At 40.1% G+C, this 18092-nt stretch overlaps 1 protein-coding gene across 3 annotated transcripts in view; it reads right to left on the bottom strand.

Annotated features, from left to right (window-relative positions):
* BACH2 (BTB domain and CNC homolog 2) overlaps positions 1-18092 on the bottom strand; it is a 363517-nt gene that overhangs the window by 280062 nt on the left and 65363 nt on the right. The window lies entirely within an intron of this gene.

The following is an 18092-nucleotide window of genomic DNA, read 5'->3' as shown; positions in this document are numbered from 1 at the left end:
CATGGAACATGCTATCAAGAGTTCATGGGATTTTCTTACCAAGTGCCAGAGCACTGATCCCGGATTTTCTTCTTTTCAAGATTTCAGGAACTTTATAACTTTTTAAAAATGTATGAAAAGACCTTTGATAAACAGAAATTTGGTAATTTTTTCTCCTGTCCCCACAAGAATTATATGTGCCTTACCAGTCTGTTTTTACGGAATTAGGAAATTCAAGCTAATTCTTTCCCATACCTTAAAAAAAACCACTGGCTTCTCACATACCAAGAACAAAAGGAACAATATCATTAAAAAGTGATTAAGCAGAATGTCAGATTTTATCAACGTGGCAGGGCTATGGAGGTTCTGCCATGGGAGAAGTGTTTATTCAGGCTAACAAGTATGCCAGGGAGGCCACTACCTGTGCAAACTTTTACACCCACTGCCCTTGTCAGTCCTCTTTCCATGATCTAAAATAGATCTTTTGTTAGCTATTTCTAACCAGTAAGGGACATTAAAGTTCTGCTGCATGTAAGTTTTAGAGAAATGGGAAATTTTAATTTCAGACAACTTAGGAAATTGTCCACAGAAGTTAGGCTTAATTAAATTTTGTTTTGACCCTGAAATCCTACATTAAGAATAACATCACGTTACCTTTACTCACAATATTGTCAATAAAAGGAAAGAAAAATGATCACCTAAAAACTTCAACATTTTTATAGTGTATCTGGCTCTTTAAGCACTTGTGGAATCACCTTATCACAAGATATTTATGCTATTCATAAATACTGGTACCTAGGCACTCCTCCCCCAGCCCAATTACAGCAGGATCCCTGGGGGTGGGCCTGGGCATCAGTACTTTTGAAAGTTTCCCAGTTGTATCTATCACGTCACCAGAGTTGAGAAGTCTTATGCTGTATGAACACTCATGACACCAGAAACTAGGAAACCTTGGGGATGGAAATGGAAATGAAACCTTAGGATTAGAACAGGGACTTTCAATCTTGTTTAGAAGTGGAATCTTCAACTGAAAAAATCTTATATGAAATCCCTGTATACAAATAGCAAAAGTGTCATTTATACTCTCATTTTATACTCAGTCTGTACTCTCATCCATAGATTTCATAAATTCAAATATATAATTTTTTAATTACTGTAAGTCAACCAGTGAGGATAAGAGGCCATTTTAATGAATATAAAAATCTGAAATTGGGGTCACGGCTGAGAGGTCCAGCGCTGTCCACCTCAACATCCAATTTTTTTCCATGGCCAATGGTTCAGATGATCAAGGCTGGATATATGTAAAAAGACCAGTGTGTACAGCAGTAGGATTACATTAATTCATACATTAATTTAATAAATGTCGATTAAATGTCTAGTACACACCAGATATTGTGCTCATGGGTCATCACAGGAATAAGCTGCGCCTTTTCCCTTGAGAAGCCTAGTTAAGAAGACATATCATGGCTGCACAGCAATGTAAGCATAATAATAGAGGCACCAAGAGCCTGTGATGGTGAGAACTGGCTAATTCTCTCTGAGGAAACGGGGCATAACTTCACCAGCATGGGACAATTAAATCAGGTCCTAAAAATATGAGTAAGATTTTTAGAGCTAACAAAGAAAGGGAAGGACATTTCAGGAAGAAGGAACAGAATATGAAAAAAAAAAAAAACACCAAAAAAACACAAACAACCCACAAGTATAAATAGGTTCGGTGAGATCTGGGGGTTACGAGAAATTCTAAAGAGGTCAGGAAGGGCTGGGGCACAAAGCTAAAAAGGTATCTGAGGCCAGGTTATAAGAAACTTGAAATGTCATGATACAGTTAAGATTAGCACTGACCAACAGACATATAAGGTGAACCATACACATAATTTCAAATTTTCCAATATCCACATTAAAAAAATAAAAAGAAATAGAATTTAATTTTGATGATACATTATTTAGACCAATTTATCTCAAATATAACCATTTCAACATGTAATCAATATAAAAATGATTAGTGAGATATTTTACATTTTTTTCTCACTAGGTCTTTAAAATAGGGTGTGGGATTTTTATCTATAACATCCCAATTTGGACTAGCCACATTTTAAGAGCTCAATAGACACACGTGGCTAGTGGATACTGTATTGGAGAGCACGGGTTTACCCCTTATCCTACAGGGAGTGTAGGCCAAAGGACTTGCTGGGGACAGCAACAGTGTGGAGAAGTAGATAGAAGACTAGGTCTGGGAGAGGCTTGCAGGCTGTTTCCACAGTCCAAGCAAAGGAAGAGAAGGATGACACTTGAGACCAGGCATGGCATGGCAGTAGGATGGCATGGAAGGGTCAGAATCAAAAAACATTTCTAGAAAGAATTCATAAGGGACACCTGGGTGGCTCAGTTGGTTGGGCATCTGCCTTTGACTTGGGTCATGATCTCGGTGTCCTGGGATCGAGTCCTGTATCAGGCTCCTTGCCCAGTGGGGAGCCTGCTTCTCCCTCTGGCCTGCCTCTTTCTCTCTGACAAGTAAATAAATAAAATCTTAAAAAAAAAGAATTCATAAAACTACAAATGATTGTATATGAGAGATAAAGGAGGAAAAAATCATGGAACTGTCAAATAGATTTTTAGTGCTAAAATTTGTGCTTAGTGTAAAGTTACTAACTGTGTATTTAAGATGAGGTTGTGTTGTTCCTTTCAAGCTTGCTTCCCTCTGCTGTGGAAAGCAACGTCATTTAATAAACATGTGCTGAGCACCCACCATGAGCTAGGTAACGCCAGCAACTGGCATGAATGAGACACAATTCTTCCTTTCAAGGGGCTCAGATATAGTGTGGGAGACAAACAACAAGCTACAAGGAAGTGCTAAGTATATTATTAGAAGGATGTGAAAGGAGGTCTACAAAATGTTCCATAAAGTATAATATAACTATTTCCTACAGTAGATTCAGTGGAACTTTAGAGATAGCAGGGAGTGGGGCTTTCAGATAGTAGTAGGCTTATCAACTATCAAATTTTTTTGATTCAAAAAAACAGTTCACCCATTTTACCCATCCTGGCTCTTACAACCACCAATCTGTTCTCTGTACCTTTCAGGAGCTTATTTGTATGTTTTTTTTAAGATTGCACATATAAGAGAGACCATTTGGTATTTTTCTTTGCCTGACTTATTTCACCCAGCACAATGCCCTTGAGGTCCACCCACATTGTTGCAAATGGTAAGATTGCATTTTTTATGGCTGAATAACATTCCACTGAAAATATATTTTACGTGCATATATATAAGTAACAATTTCTTTATTCATTCATCTATCAATAGGCACTTAGGTTGTTTTCATATCTTGGCTATTTTAAATGCTGCTGCAATGAACATGGTGGTACATATATCTTTCCAAATTCATGTTTTTGTTTTCTTCAGATAAATATCCAGAAGTGGAATTGCCAGATAATAAAGTCGTTCTATTTTTAATTTTTTGAGGAACCGCCATATGATTTTCCATAGTGGTTGCACTGACTTACATTCCTACCCACAGTATGCAAGGGTTCCCTTTTCTCTACATCCTTGTCAACACTTGTTATTTCTTGTCTTTTTGATTTAACAGCCATTCTAACAGGTATGAGGTGACATCTCATTGTAGTTTTCATTTCCATTTCCCTGATAATTAATGACGTTGAACATCTTTTCATGTACCTATTGGCTATCTATATGTCTTTTTTTTAAAAGATTTTATTCATTTATTTGACAGAGAAAGAGACAATAAGAGAGGGAACACAAGCAGGGGCAGTGGGAGAGGGAGAAGCAGGCTTCCCGCCGAGCAGGGAGCCTGATGTGGGACTCGATCCCAGGACCCTGGGATCATGACCTGAGCCAAAGGCAGACACTTAACGACTGAGCTACCCAGGCACCCCGTGTCTTCTTTTTTAATTTAATTTATTTATTTGACAAAGACACAGCGAGAGAGGGAACACAAGCAGGGGGAATGGGAAAGAGAGAGGGAGAAGCAGGCTTCCCGCTGAGCAGGGAGCCCGATGCGGGGCTCAATCCCAGGACCCTGGGATCATAACCTGAGCCGAAGGCAGACGTTCAATGACTGAGCCACCAGGTGTCCCTATCTATAAGTCTTCTTTGAAAAAATGTCTATTTTTAAATCAGATTGTTTTTTGTTTTTGTGGGTTTTTTGTTTTTTTTTTTTTTGCTACTGAATTGCATGAGTTCTTTATGTATCTTGAATATTAGCCCTTTATCAGATACAGGACTTGCAAATTATTTTCCCCTTTCAGTAGGTTGCCTTTTCATTTTGTTGATGGTTTCTTCTGCTGTACCAAAGCTTTTTAGTTTGAAGTAGCCTCACTTATTTATTTTTGCTTTTGTTGCCTTTGCTTTTGCTGTCAGATTCAAAATATCATCATCAAGACCAAAGTCAAGGAGCTTACTGTCTACGTTTTCTTCTAGGAGTTTTATGATTTCAGGTCTTTCATTTACGTCTTTAATCCATTTCAAGTTAATTTTTGTGTGTGGTATAAGATAGGGGCCCAGTTTCATTCTTTTGCATGCAGCTTTCCAATTTTCCCAACACCATTTATTGAACAGACTATCCTCTCTCCATTGTATATCCCTGGCTCCTTTATTGTAAATTAATTGACCAAATATACATGGTCAATTTCTGGGCTTTCTATTCTGTTCCATTGATCTATCTGTTTTTACTCCAATACCATACTCTTTTGATTACTATAGATTTGTAATATAGTTTGAAATTAGGAAGCAGAATGCCTCCAGCTTTGTTCTTCTTTCTCAAGACTGCTTTGGCTATTCAGGGTCTTTTGTGGTTCCAAACAAATTTTAGGATTGTCTGTTCTATTTCTGTGAAAAATACCACTGGAATTTTGATAGGGATTACATTGAATCTATATATTGCTTTTTGATGGATTGTTTAGGGTTTTTTGTATACAATATCATGTCATCTGCAAATAATGACAGTATTACTTGTTCCTTTCCAGTCTGGATGCCTCTTTTCTTTTCTTTTTCTTGCCTGACTGCTCTGGCTTGGACTTCCAATACTATGTTCTTGAATGTAAATGAACTGAATTATCCAATCAAAAGAAAGAGTGGCTGAATGAATAACAAAACAAGACCTATCTATATACTGCCTACAAGAGATACTCTTTAGATGTAAGGATACACATAGACTGAAAATGAAGGGATGGAAAAAGATATGCATACAAATGGAAACCAAAAGAAAACTGGAGTAGTTGTAGTTATATCAGATAAAGTGGACTTTAAATCAAAAACTGTAATGAGACCCAAAAAAGGTGTTACATAAGGGCTCAATCCAACAAGAAGCTAAAACATTTGTAAATACTGATGCATCCAACATAGAAGCAACTAAACACATGAAGCAAATATTAACAGGCCTAAAGGGAGAAATACAATGATAGTAGGGGATTTCAATGCCTCACTTACATCAAAGGATGGATCATCCAGACAGAAAATCAATAAAGAAACATTGACCTTAAATGACGTATAAGATCAGATGGACTTAACAGATATTTACAGAACATTCCATCCAAAAGCAAAAGAATACACATTCTTCTCAAGTATATATGGAACATTTTCTGAGACAGATCATATGTTAGGCCACAAATAAACTTAAGAGAACTGAAATCTTATTAAGCATCTTTTCCAACCACAATGGTATGAAACTAGAAATTAATTACATGAATAAAATTGGAAAAATCACAGATATGTGGAGGTTAAACAACATGCTAGTGAAAACCAATGGGTCTTTTTAAAATCAAAAGAAAATTTAAAAATACCTTGAGACAAATGAAAATGGAAATGTACCATATCAAAATTTATGGGATACAGCAAAAGCAGTTCCAAGTGGGACGTTCACAGTGATAAATGCCTACCTCAAGAAACAATAAATATTTCCAATAAACAACCTAACATTACACCTCAAGAAAACAGAAAAAGAAGAACAAATGAAGCCCAGAGTTAGGTAGAAGAAAGGAAATAACAAATATTAGAGCAGAAATAAATGAAAGAGAGACTAAAAGGACAACAGAAAAGATAAATGTCACCAAAAGCTGGTTCTTTCAAAAGATAGACAAAATTGGCAAACCTTTAGCTAGACTCACCAAAGAGAAAGAGAGAGACAGCACGCACTCAAAATCAGAAAGGAAAGAGGAAATGTTACAACCGATAACACAGAAATACAAAGAATCATAAGAGATTACACTGAACAATTATATATCAATAAGTTGGACAACCTAGAAGAAATGGATAAATTCCTAGAAACATACCTACCAAGATTGAATCATGATGATACAGAAAATCTGAACAGTCCAATTACTAGCAAGGAGATTGAATCAGTAATCAAAAACCTCCCAAAAAACAAAAGTCCGGGACCAGACTGTTTCACTGGTGAATTCTACCAACATTCAAAGAAGCATACAGATCCTTCTCAAACTCTTCCAAAAAACTGAAGAGGGAGGAACTCTTCCAAACATATTTTAAGAGGCCCTGATACCAAAACCAGACAAGGATGCCACAAAAAAAAAAAAGAATATTATAGGCAGTATCCCTGATGAACATAGACACAAATATCCTCAACAAAATATTAGCAAACTGAATTCAACAACAGAGTAAAAGGATCATATACTACGATCAAGTGGGATTTACGCCAGGGATGCAAGAATGGTTTAATATCCACAAATCAGTCAATGTGATACACATTAACAAAATGAAGGATAAAAATCATATGATTATCTCAATAGATGCAGAAAAGCATTTGATAAAATTCAACATCTGTTTATGATAAAAACTCTCAACAAAGCAGATACAGAGGGAACGTACCTCAACACAATAAAGACCATATATGATAAGCCCACAGCCAACATCACATCCAATGGTGAAAAGCTGAAAGCTTTTCCTCTAAGATTAGGAACAAGACAAAGATGACCACTGTTGGCAATTTCATTCAACACTGTATTGGAAGTCCTACCCAGAGCAATTAGGCAAGAAAAAGAAATAACTGACTTTTAAAACTGATGTAGCATATGATTTATTTCTATGTTTGTATTTGGTGGCAATGTGTTAAGAAAATCCTGATGTTCACAGGTAACTACAGGTATCACTTGCTGTCTGAATCCCTGCTCTATAAACTCAGGGACCAAACAGATTCAGACAAATCTTCAGATAAATGTTTTGCTATCTGCTAGTCTTATTACTTGTCTATGAAACTTAGAAACCAAATGGACACAAATAACACTGTATTCTTTTCTATGGGAACTCACTGTGGGAAATTTCTGTATCCATATTCTGGAAATGAATGAATTGAAACAGCAAGGGACAGTTATACTGAGAATGATAACAGTTCTTTAGCAATTCATTTTGTTATCTCACAATATGCCTCAAACTAACCCAAAAGCTTGGGAAAGATGCAGTAGTTAAGATTTTTTTATTTCAAATTTTAACACTAAAGATAATCTGACAACTACTTGATTTAACAGTCAAGGAGCATCAAAAATGTAGAGTGGGTATACAGAACCCTAAAACAGAATATATGTCATTAAGTGATGTGCGCTTTGTTTACTTACTATACAACTGGCCATTAATCTACGCAGAAAGCTACACCCAACAGGGACCGCCCCCCCCCCACCAAGCTCTGCCCAGCATGGAATTGAGTGTGCTAAATATGTTTAACAAGAGGAATTTGCTTGTTTAATTCATGATCAGGCTGGAATCTGAAAAACACTGGTACTGAACTTCCTTACCAATGACTAATTTATAAGAAGTTCAAATATATAAGCCCAAACAGCAGAAAACACTTAATTTAAGATTAACTTGATAGTCCAATTCAATGCCTTGGTGGTCCCAATGTGTTAAAATTTCATATATAACATGTTTAAGTATGCATATGTTTTTATTATGATTATACAAAATTATTTAAAATATATTAAAATGAAATGCAAATTAAACATTTGCAGAGACCCTCAAGTATCTCCAGGAAACTTCTGCAGACCAGAGTTTTTGAAGACTACTGGCTTACAGCCCGCGAGGTTAAGATGTAAATCTAAGAGCAACAATTTGGTGCACTTACTATTTAAGGTTCATCGGGGCATTCCTAAACTTTAGCCAAGGGCAGATACCACTCCTCATTATCCTAAAAGCAGTAAAGCTGAGAAGCAATCCTGAAAGAAACCGTTTTAAGATTCTCTGGTGAGTTCAAATTAAAGCAACTGGGACCCAAATCTGAGATACATTATTCACTTCTCAATGTTGTTCATTCACTGATTCTCTCAACAATATTCACCTACTATGTGCCAGGCGCTGTTCTAAAATTTGAGATACACCAGTGAAGAAAACAGACAAAACCCCTACCTTTATGGAATAGAGAATCTAGTGTGGGGGGGAGGGGAGCAGCGATGGGGAGACATAACACAAATAAGAAACATAATAAATAAGTTATTTTTCTTATAAAGTGACAGGTACAATGAAAAATGGAAATGGAATGGAGGAAAAAGGCTGCAATTTTAAATAGGATGGTCAGGGGAGGTGAGGAGGTGAAAGTGGGTCAGTGACTTGAAGGAGGTGAGAGGTAAACCAAGAGATGGGTTGAAGCAATGGGTCTCAAAGTGCGGTCCCAGGACCATCAGCATCCCCTGAAAACTTTTCACTGGCTCAAAACCGTGGGGAGGGGTGGGTGACTGTCTTAACCAGCTCTCCAGGAGATTCTGATGCACGCTAAGTCTGAGGACCATGGCCCTAGGAAGAGGGAGGGCCCTAGACTAGAAGCAGGCCTAGGACATTCTACAGAAACAGGGGTGAGATCGGAGTCTGGTCACAAGTGCCAGAAGGACACCGGTGGAGGTGAGGAAAGAGAGCTGGAGGGCAGCCAGAGCATGGACAGCTTTCAGGCCACAGAGAGGCTTTTACTCCAAGTGAAATGGGGAGCCTTATGGGGGGTTTGGGGCAGAGGAGCCGCATGCCTGGTTTATATTTTAAAAGGTTCATGTTGGCTGTTGTGCTGAGTAGAAACATTACATTATTTGCCTCAGGAGAAGACTCCTTAACTACTACTACTTCTTCTTCTTCTTCTTCTTCTTCTTCTTCTTCTTCTTTTTTTAAAGTATCACAACTCTGAGATCAAGACCTCAGTGGAGATTAAGAGTCGCCTGAGCCACCCAGGCGCCCCAAGACTCCTTAACTTCTACATTCCTCTTTGGGCAGTGAGTGCGCGGCTCCATGTTGAAATATGGTCCCTGACAGTGGAGAGCTCCCTTTTGTAGTGTTTGCTGATGTCCTTGGTGTAAATACTCCCACCACAGCTGATTTCAAGCTGCCAACATGACTCACTGAAACAGGAGTTGTGAAGGGATGTGTACAACCTACTCCCAACACTGACTTTAGATCCCAATGTCCCTGCTACCACTGAGACCACCTAAAAATGATGGGGAATTGTTTAAATCTGACTGAAAATGTTAATGTGACTTCAGATATAAACGTAGTGTGTTCTGCTGGCATATTATCGTTAAGCAAATACAAATCCCAATTCCTCAGAAGTTAGCATTAAGACAATATATAAACTTCATTTTAAAAAATTAACCTCATTAGGGGCACCTGGGTGGCTGAGTCAGTTGGGCGTCTACCTTCGGCTCAGGTCGTGGTCTCAGGGTCCTGGGATCGATCCCTACATTGGGCTCCCTGCTCAGCGGGGAGTCTGCTTCTCCCTATCCCTCTGTGATCTCTCTGGCTCTCACTCTCTTAAATAAATAAAAATAAAAATCTTAAAAAAATAAAAAATAACCTCATTAACATTAAACCCCAACTGCCTTTACTCAATAAACTATTTACCTTTTAGCTGGGGGTCCTCTGCTATCACTTTTTTCCTCCTACTATAATTAATATTTTGGACCCTTCAAAGCATGCACTGGCTGGGATCTGCCCTGGAGAATGTGCAGGGCTGCCCCTCCAAGAGCTCACAGAAATCCAGCGCAGGCCATCAAGGAGTATGCATTACAAGAACAAAAGTTTGCATTTATCCAAAGATGAAGTGAAATTTCAATCTGATTTACCATTAAGAAACTTCCCTTAGCGTAAAAGAACGGCCCTATTTCTGTCAGTCGGGGCAGATTGCAGTTTGTGAAAAATACATTAAAAGTATAGCACCATCTATGAAGAAAAAGTCACTCTATAATATACTCCTGATAAACAAAAAGTGTTTGCTGCTATCCAGAATACATGCTCCACACACTGTCCAGTCTGCATCAGCCCTCAGCTGCGTCCCACCCACACCCAGACCCCAGCCGGCCGGATCAGCGAATGTGCAGGAGCTCGCACTCCCGTAAAACAATGAGGTCTTTCAGGCCTTACAATCTTGTGAAGAAACAGGCTGAAACGTCATGGGAAAAATTAGGAAATCTCGGAGGAAAACAGCTCACAAAATGAGGGGTGGAACCCCTTGCTCACATGGTCTAATTCCCGAACAAAGGGAAACAACCGTGACAGCCCCCTGCCTGCTCTGACCCTTCCCTTGCAAAAGAGAGGCATCCCAACCTCCTTTTCTTCCCTTGGGGGTGACAACAGCACGACACACACATCATAATGAGAACATTTTTAAACCTACAGGAGCAAAGCTCATTTCAAAAGCTTTACCCTCAAGGAAAGTGTAAAAACCAACCCAAACTACCAGTCTTGTTGGTGAGCCATAATAGCAGCACAATTACAGACCAACTGGACTTCAACAATTGCACAAAGTAAAACAGAATGCCTTCTAATATACACAGACACACGTATTGTTTAGGTCTTCCTAAGTCTTCTTGCTATTAAATCTCACACAGCTAGCTCCACCTCATTACCTGCCATACCTAGTTGGTACCTTTCACACCTGCCTCGCTAGCCCGCCCCGTGGCGACCAGCGCTCCGTCCTCTAGCTCCCAGCCGCTGCCGCAAGTTATTCAGCTTGCAAACTGCCCCTCTCTCTTACCCACCAAACAACATCTCTCTCACCTTAAAAATCTCAGTTTAAGGCTCTGTATGACCTGCACAATGGATTTCGAGATTAAGTACATTTGCAAACTTGCCAACAAATTTACCCTTCTACTTTAATAGGCTTTTACAATCCCCCTACATTTTCCAATTGGTTAAAGTAATCAAACTTTTCTAAACTCTCTGAGGACACAGTCTGAGTCAGTCCTTCCCTATGTGATCTCCAACTTTCCGCCAGATTGTTATATGTAAGATTTTATCAACTGTTAAGCACCACAGGGCATGTCAGCCGTTGTCAGTCTGTAGTCAATCTGACGCTTAACTGTTCGGGGAAAAGACCCATAAGTGACTTACTATTATAAAGCATTATGTGGAAGAGGTGCTCATCTTGCTCCTGGAAGAAAAAGGCAACATGTATTGAAATCATGAAAATGTTTTAAAAGGTAAAACAATTTAAAAAGAGATGAAGAGGGGCACCTGGGTGGCTCAGTCATTAAGCGTCTGCCTTTGGCTCGGGTCATGATCCCAGTGTCCTAGGATCGAGCCCCGCATCGGGCTCCCTGCTCCTCGGGAAGCCTGCTTCTCCCTCTTCCACCACCCCCCCTTGTGTTCCCTCTCTCACTGTGTCTCTCCCTGTCAAATAAATAAACCTTTAAAAAAAAAGAGAGAGAGACAAAGAGACATATCACACAGTGAACAGATGAGTCCAATGAGGCTGAGAACCTTACAAAGATATCTCACAGACATGTCACCACTGTCGCTCCAAGCACCTAAGCAGAAGAACACCCTGTGGGTAGAAACCATTATTTGACATTGAGGTAAAATTCCGGGTCAGGTAGTGAGCTGAGTGGAATTTACTGCAAACTGATCATGCTACTAGCTAAAATGCAGAAGGAGACAGTGGTGAGGCACTGTCAGAGAGATGAAAAGTGAGTTCAGTCCACAGAGGAGATTCCAGTCAACACACCTGTGAACGCAAGTCAGACCAAGTCTGAAACCAGTGGTTCAAACTTGGCTGCATATCAGAATCACCTGCAGAGCTTTTTTAAAACTCCCACTGCCCAGGTTACATCCCATACCAATAAAATCAGAAAGTCTGGGGTGGGAGCCAGGCATTCATAGTTCTTAAAGATTCCCAGGTGATTCCAATATGCATCATGGTTTTAGAACCACTGTCCTAGACTCTGGTGGTAAAGGTTTTGCTCGATGAAGAAAGTACACAATAACTTACGTGAAGGGTGGTAATGGCGATGAGTCAAAGTAAACTTTGACACTTTTAAGTGGGACATCATTACTTCGTTCAAATAAGAAGACACAGTCTTTAGAAGACCCTCGATGAACTTGTGGACTTGGGTTTTAGACTAAGAAAGGGAAACTGGGCATGATGGTGGCTAAGCTCCGTTGACAACACTAATAACTGGAATGTAGACCATTGTGCTGTCAAGGTATTCGGCTTTACAGTAAACAGCCTAGATGCAAGGCCTAGGCCAGCCACCTGCTTGCCATGGGGCTACAGGCCACTGCCCAACCAAATAACCCTAGTGTTCTATCCGAGGTGTTACCTACCTTGGGTGCTTTTTAGCCTAATTCAAGCTGTAATCCCAAACATTCTGACTGGTTTGCCGAGGAACCCCAGGATCCATATATTTTAAAAGCTCCCCACTCCCAGGTGACGGTTATGCCATAGGAATGTGGAGAACCACCAGCAGAGAGTTTATGAGAAAGGAGTCTGAGGCCATACAACTTGGACTCAAATCCCTGCTCCACCAGTTACTAGCTATGGCTCAGTTTCCTTATTTGCAAAAACAGAGCGAATGGATATGACATCTGTTGTGGGGCTTAACTGACAATCCATTAATCCACCTCACTGGATCATTGTGAGTATCTGGCATAACACTTGGTACATAGCAAACACTCAATTTTATGGGTATCACATACATACAGGTACATGTGTGTATCTGTCATAAGGATTAAATGATACGATGTATATAAATTGTGTAGCACTGTCTCCATGCAGAAACACTCAGTAGATGCTAGCTAAGCTGATGCTGACAGTGGTCATCATGGGAAAATACTAGAACTGTAAGAGAGGAAGATTTCATCCTCTCTCCATTGCATGGCAGAAAGCCACAATTATAAGACCTAAAAAACTATGGGGATGGGGAGGAATTCTTTTGCTCTGTCTTAATCATTAGGAGGTCCCACTAGCCATGGAGGGGTTGTTCTACTGCAAAGTAATGATGGAAATGCGGGCTTAATGGCAAAGAAGAGAAATGTGGAGACCTGGACTGGCTGCCCCACATGATGATAAACAGCAGAACTTGACATCCTGGGGAAACTCAATACCCTCCCTACCTAGAGCAACCCAGAGTTGACATGTTTTTGTCCCAGATCACACTGTTAGTGGCAGAACTGGAATCAGACTTGGGAACAGAGCTCTTTAGTTTCCACGTTCCCTCCATTGACCATCTCTGGTGAGGAACATTTCTGGGAGGTGTATCATCATAGAGGAGATATGGTACGTGCAGTCAGAGCCAACGTGAGATGAGGAAAGTGTTGCCCTGTTTTCCAACCGCTTCCTTCCTTACTCTGCCCAATTCCCTTCTCTGGTCCAAATTCCACACCCTGGAGGCCATTTCCGGCTGAGATGGAGGATATGGACACTAGAAACCAGCCGTGGTTTTCTTTGTGGCCAAACTGTTTTCTTGGGGATGTTCAGTTCCAATTTTAAAACACAAGACAATTATAAAAAGGGTTTAATCTTCCAAATTTTCATTTGCATATAACTGTTCAGGGGTGTGCATTTATTAAAGGATACTTGCATGTTTTTTATCCACCAACCTAGGACAGGAAATCCTGTCTTTCAGCTGCTGAGTTTCAGACCACTCCATCTGAATATTCTTGCTGACAAATGCGACCTTGTCTAGGTTCTGAAGAATTTAAACATTCCCTCAATGTCATTTCTACTTGACCTTAGCAACATGACCAAACTGCAAATTCAATACCGTTTAGTAAAGGTACAACATTCACATCCTGTCACCAATCCCCCCTCCAATTCCAATCCAGTGACCCTGGGCTAGAACTTAATCCAAAAGATTACAAAGCAACATCCTGATGAGTTGCCATGGCAACCTCTAGATGTCAGATATCCCATGTCCCAGGGCTGTAAATTCTCATTTTTAGTCGATTCATATCCTACTATTTCATGTATAACAACCAACTAAAATGCAATTTGGTATGTCAGCTGCCAAGCATAATAAAGGATGTCATTTGCTATTATAGCCAATAATAAAAGATTTCTACTTGCTTCTGTTTTCAAAGGTACAGAAAATCACTGTGTATTCTAAGTCCACTGGGCTGGTCCTCAAAGAGAGGCTATTTAGCCAGGCTTCCTCTATTTTTACTTAATTAGTCAATATTTAAGAGAGCCTTGGAAATGAAAAGAACTCTAGTGAAAGCTATGCATTATTTTCTGAACAGGAGGAAACACACTGATCTTCAAACTTTCAATAGACATTGTATATTTGATCCAAAAGACACACATGCACGCACGCGCACGCTCGCGTGCATGCGCATCCTGTGATCCAAGCCTTTCAAGGACATAAATATACAACAAGGGTGCCTTGCAAGACTTTCAATTCCTTATAACTGGAGAAAAAAGAAATACTTATCATTGACATCCAGATAATTCAAACGTCTTGTTTTAATCAACAGTTTTGTTACGGGCTCGATTGTGTTCCCCCCAAATTCATATGTTGAAATCCTAACCCTCAGTACTTCAGAATGTGTCTGTATTTGGAGACAGAGACTTTAAAGAGATATTTCAAGTTAAATGAGGTCACTAGGGTAGGCCCTAATCCAATATGATGAGTAGTCTTATAAAAAGAGATTAGAGGCACCTGAGTGGCTCAGTCAGTTGAGTGTCTAACTCTTGGTTTCAGCTCAGGTCATGACCTCAGAGTCGTGGGACTGAGCCCCACATTGGCTCTGCGCTTGGCGGGGAGTCTGCTGGAGATTGTCTCTCCCTATCCCCCTGGCCCCCCACGCTCTCTCTTTCTCAAGTAAACAAATAAATCCTTAATTTTTTTTTTTTTAAAGAAGAGGAGATTAACATAGACACACACAAAGGGAAAATCATGTGATCTTCAGCCATCAACAAGCCAAGGAGAGAGGCCCTCGGAAGAGCCACCAAGAACTGCTGAAAAAAATAAATTTTTCTTGTCTAAGCCACACTGTCTGTGGGACTTTGTTATGGCAGCCCCAGCCAACAAATACAAGTTCCACCATTTTCACATTCCGTATCAATTCCCTAGGAGTGCCCTCCATCTTGAGTAGAATGAAGTCAAACTTACCTCTGCAGGTGTCTCTGGCTGTTGGCCCTCACCTTGTGGCCCAAAAGGGGCTCCCTAAGCACCCACAGGGTGGGTCAGGCTGAACTCTTAAGACAGGAGTTCTGTTAGTAGGTTGATGCAGAGAGATCTCTCCTGAAATTCCCACTAGCTAAACAAGCATTAACATCACCTCTGTAAATAGCAAAACTGATTGCTAGAGTTGTGTTTATCTTTATTTTTCCCTGCTTATCATTTATCAGAATGCTAATGAGAAATATCCAGGAGATGAACAGCAGGCTGAGAAGGAAAGAGAAATGAAGATACAGATAATGCTTAAGCCCAATTATGAGTCCTGAAATAATCCAGAAGTAGACATATGATAAATCACACTATGTGGGGTTTTTTAATCCTAAAAATAAGCAGAATGTAGGGAAGTATACAGAAGGTTGCAGGTCAAGAGCTATAAAGCAACATCAACCAACACCTGTGTAGAGTGGCAAATTATTTTTCTGCTAAAATTCCAGGAGAACTTTTCTCCTTTTGGGTTTTAAAACTGAATTTCCACTATACTCCTTTTTCCATCTGCACAATAGCTGCCAGAAGGTTCAAAACCATATTTATGGCCCGTTTCTAGCAAGTCTAGAAATGGTTTTCTTGATATGTTTTATTAATTTCTAGCCTCATTTTCCTATTTTTGTTATCAGCCTTAATAAGGTATATCTTTGGCATCAAATTATATTTTTTTGCCATAATGTGCGGTATTATTAAATAGCCTTCATTAAGCCTCAAATATTTACGGGTGCTTTTCTTCTTTGATCTTTGATCTGTGAGATGGAAGATTTCACGCTTAAATGAAAATTTCAGTTCATGGAGAAGTTGAAACAACATCAATTTCTCATACTTGTTTTAATACAATATGATAAGCTAAGATAGAGAAGAGAGCTATACTAGGAAGCTGGACCATGAGAGGTAAGAAGCCACCTTTTTTTGGGAGAGTAGGGAGACTTACCCTCATGGTACTGGCCAGTACCCAGAAGACACATACATTCCTGTGGTAAAGTATTTATTGGACTACCATCCAATCCCTTTTCCCATGTAAGAGTGGAAGAGATATACACAAGAGATATACACCAAAGCCTGCTCTGGGTACAAGTCTCCAACCTATTTGGATGGCTCTTGTTTGCTTCTATCTGCCTATGTACTCAGGCTGCTAGCCCTGCTCAACACTCAATAAATATTAGCTATTATTATTATCATCATCATTAAGCTAATGTGAAAAATTTCACAGGATGACTTCATTTCTGTAGTGATCACAGAGGGTGCCAGCCACAGCCTTGAGGGCCAGGCAGGAGGTGCCACAGCTGAGCAGAAAGAGCGAGGACTGGCCAATGGTCTGGTTTGGGATTCTACCTCACTTCACGCATAGCATTTACATGTTCAGGAATTGAGCGTTTAAAGGACCCAATTTAGAGTTTTCCTGTTAGTCTGAAGGGCCTGTCTCCTTTGGGCTTTTGCTGGCAGAGCCGCAGAATGAGAACGCTCCCTGGCTCCGTATCACCACTTTCATCGATGATGCCAATGCCTGCACTGGGGTCTTCTGGGCCGTGTGGACTGGGGAGCTAGTGAGGTAGGCACATTTCCTGGAAATACAGGCAACAATTTCCTGTGGCTTCCTCTGTTTTTGATGTAGAGATGAACACACATAGAAAAGAAACACACCAAGGATCAGAGCTTCAGTCAGTGATGTTGCACATGCTGCAAATACTGTCATTTCCTCATAAACAGATTCAGAAGGGCAAAGTATAGGCCATCTTCCAAAAAGCATTCTCCCTACTAAGGATTTGTACAGTTGAACTGCAAGGTGACAGGGAGAACACAGCTAACCTTCCATGCCTGTGTGACATTTATGACCTACTGCTGGAGATGATGAACATTTCCATAAACTGAGACCCAAGTGAGCAAGAACCAAATTTTCCATGAAGGCCCATGTTTTGCATAAAGCCTTAGCCTGAAAAAGCTCTGGTCTGGTCACAGGGCTTAAGTAAAGATTTCTCTAGAATTTGGGGCCCGGTCAGGAAAGTTCATTCTCTGAAGTGGAAAGTAGTGAAATTATTAGTGAATTTAACTGTTTATATAACTATCCCAAAACAACCATTAAGATTAAATAAAGCAGTGCAAACTACATTTGGGAAACAGCCAGATGCACAGAAGGTGACCACAGTGTGTCCTGAGAATTAAATGAAGCAAAGAAAGAGACATCTTGGTCAATGATGCCATAGCCCATTGAAGAAGTGGCAGAAGGATGTGCAATCTGCCTCAGGTTCATACAAATCAAGGAGGACACAGAATAGTTACAGAGGCAGGCAGCCGAGTTCCAAATTCCGCCTTTGCCATTCATCAGCTGAGTACCCTTGGGCAAGTCACTTAACCTCTCTAAACTTCCACTTCCTCGTGGGACTTCTGTTTGTCCATCACTGGCTCCCCTTCCTATGTGAGGAGCTGCTCCTCCACACCAACTGGGGTGCCAAGCATCGTAGCCAGTCACATGACCCAAAGACAGCTCAGTTACAGGACACGGTTAAATCTTTTCTGCATCAGTTAGCCTGTTGCTTGAATCCAAAAAAGTCTTGGTTAATACACCCCACGTGCAAGAATCGCAATGAGAATTAAATTTTTTAAAAAGATTTATTTATTTTAGAGAGAGAGAGAGCACAATGAGAATTAAATTTTAAGTAATATAATTCAGCAAACACAAGAAACGCTGGTTGCCTGCCTAGAAAGATGGGTCAGCATAAGCGCTGGAG

Source organism: Zalophus californianus, chromosome 7 (assembly GCF_009762305.2).
Source record: "Zalophus californianus isolate mZalCal1 chromosome 7, mZalCal1.pri.v2, whole genome shotgun sequence".
Lineage (NCBI taxonomy): Eukaryota > Metazoa > Chordata > Mammalia > Carnivora > Otariidae > Zalophus > Zalophus californianus.
The sequence above is the reverse complement of the archived record's forward strand: the minus strand, read 5'-3'. Positions and strand labels throughout refer to the sequence as shown.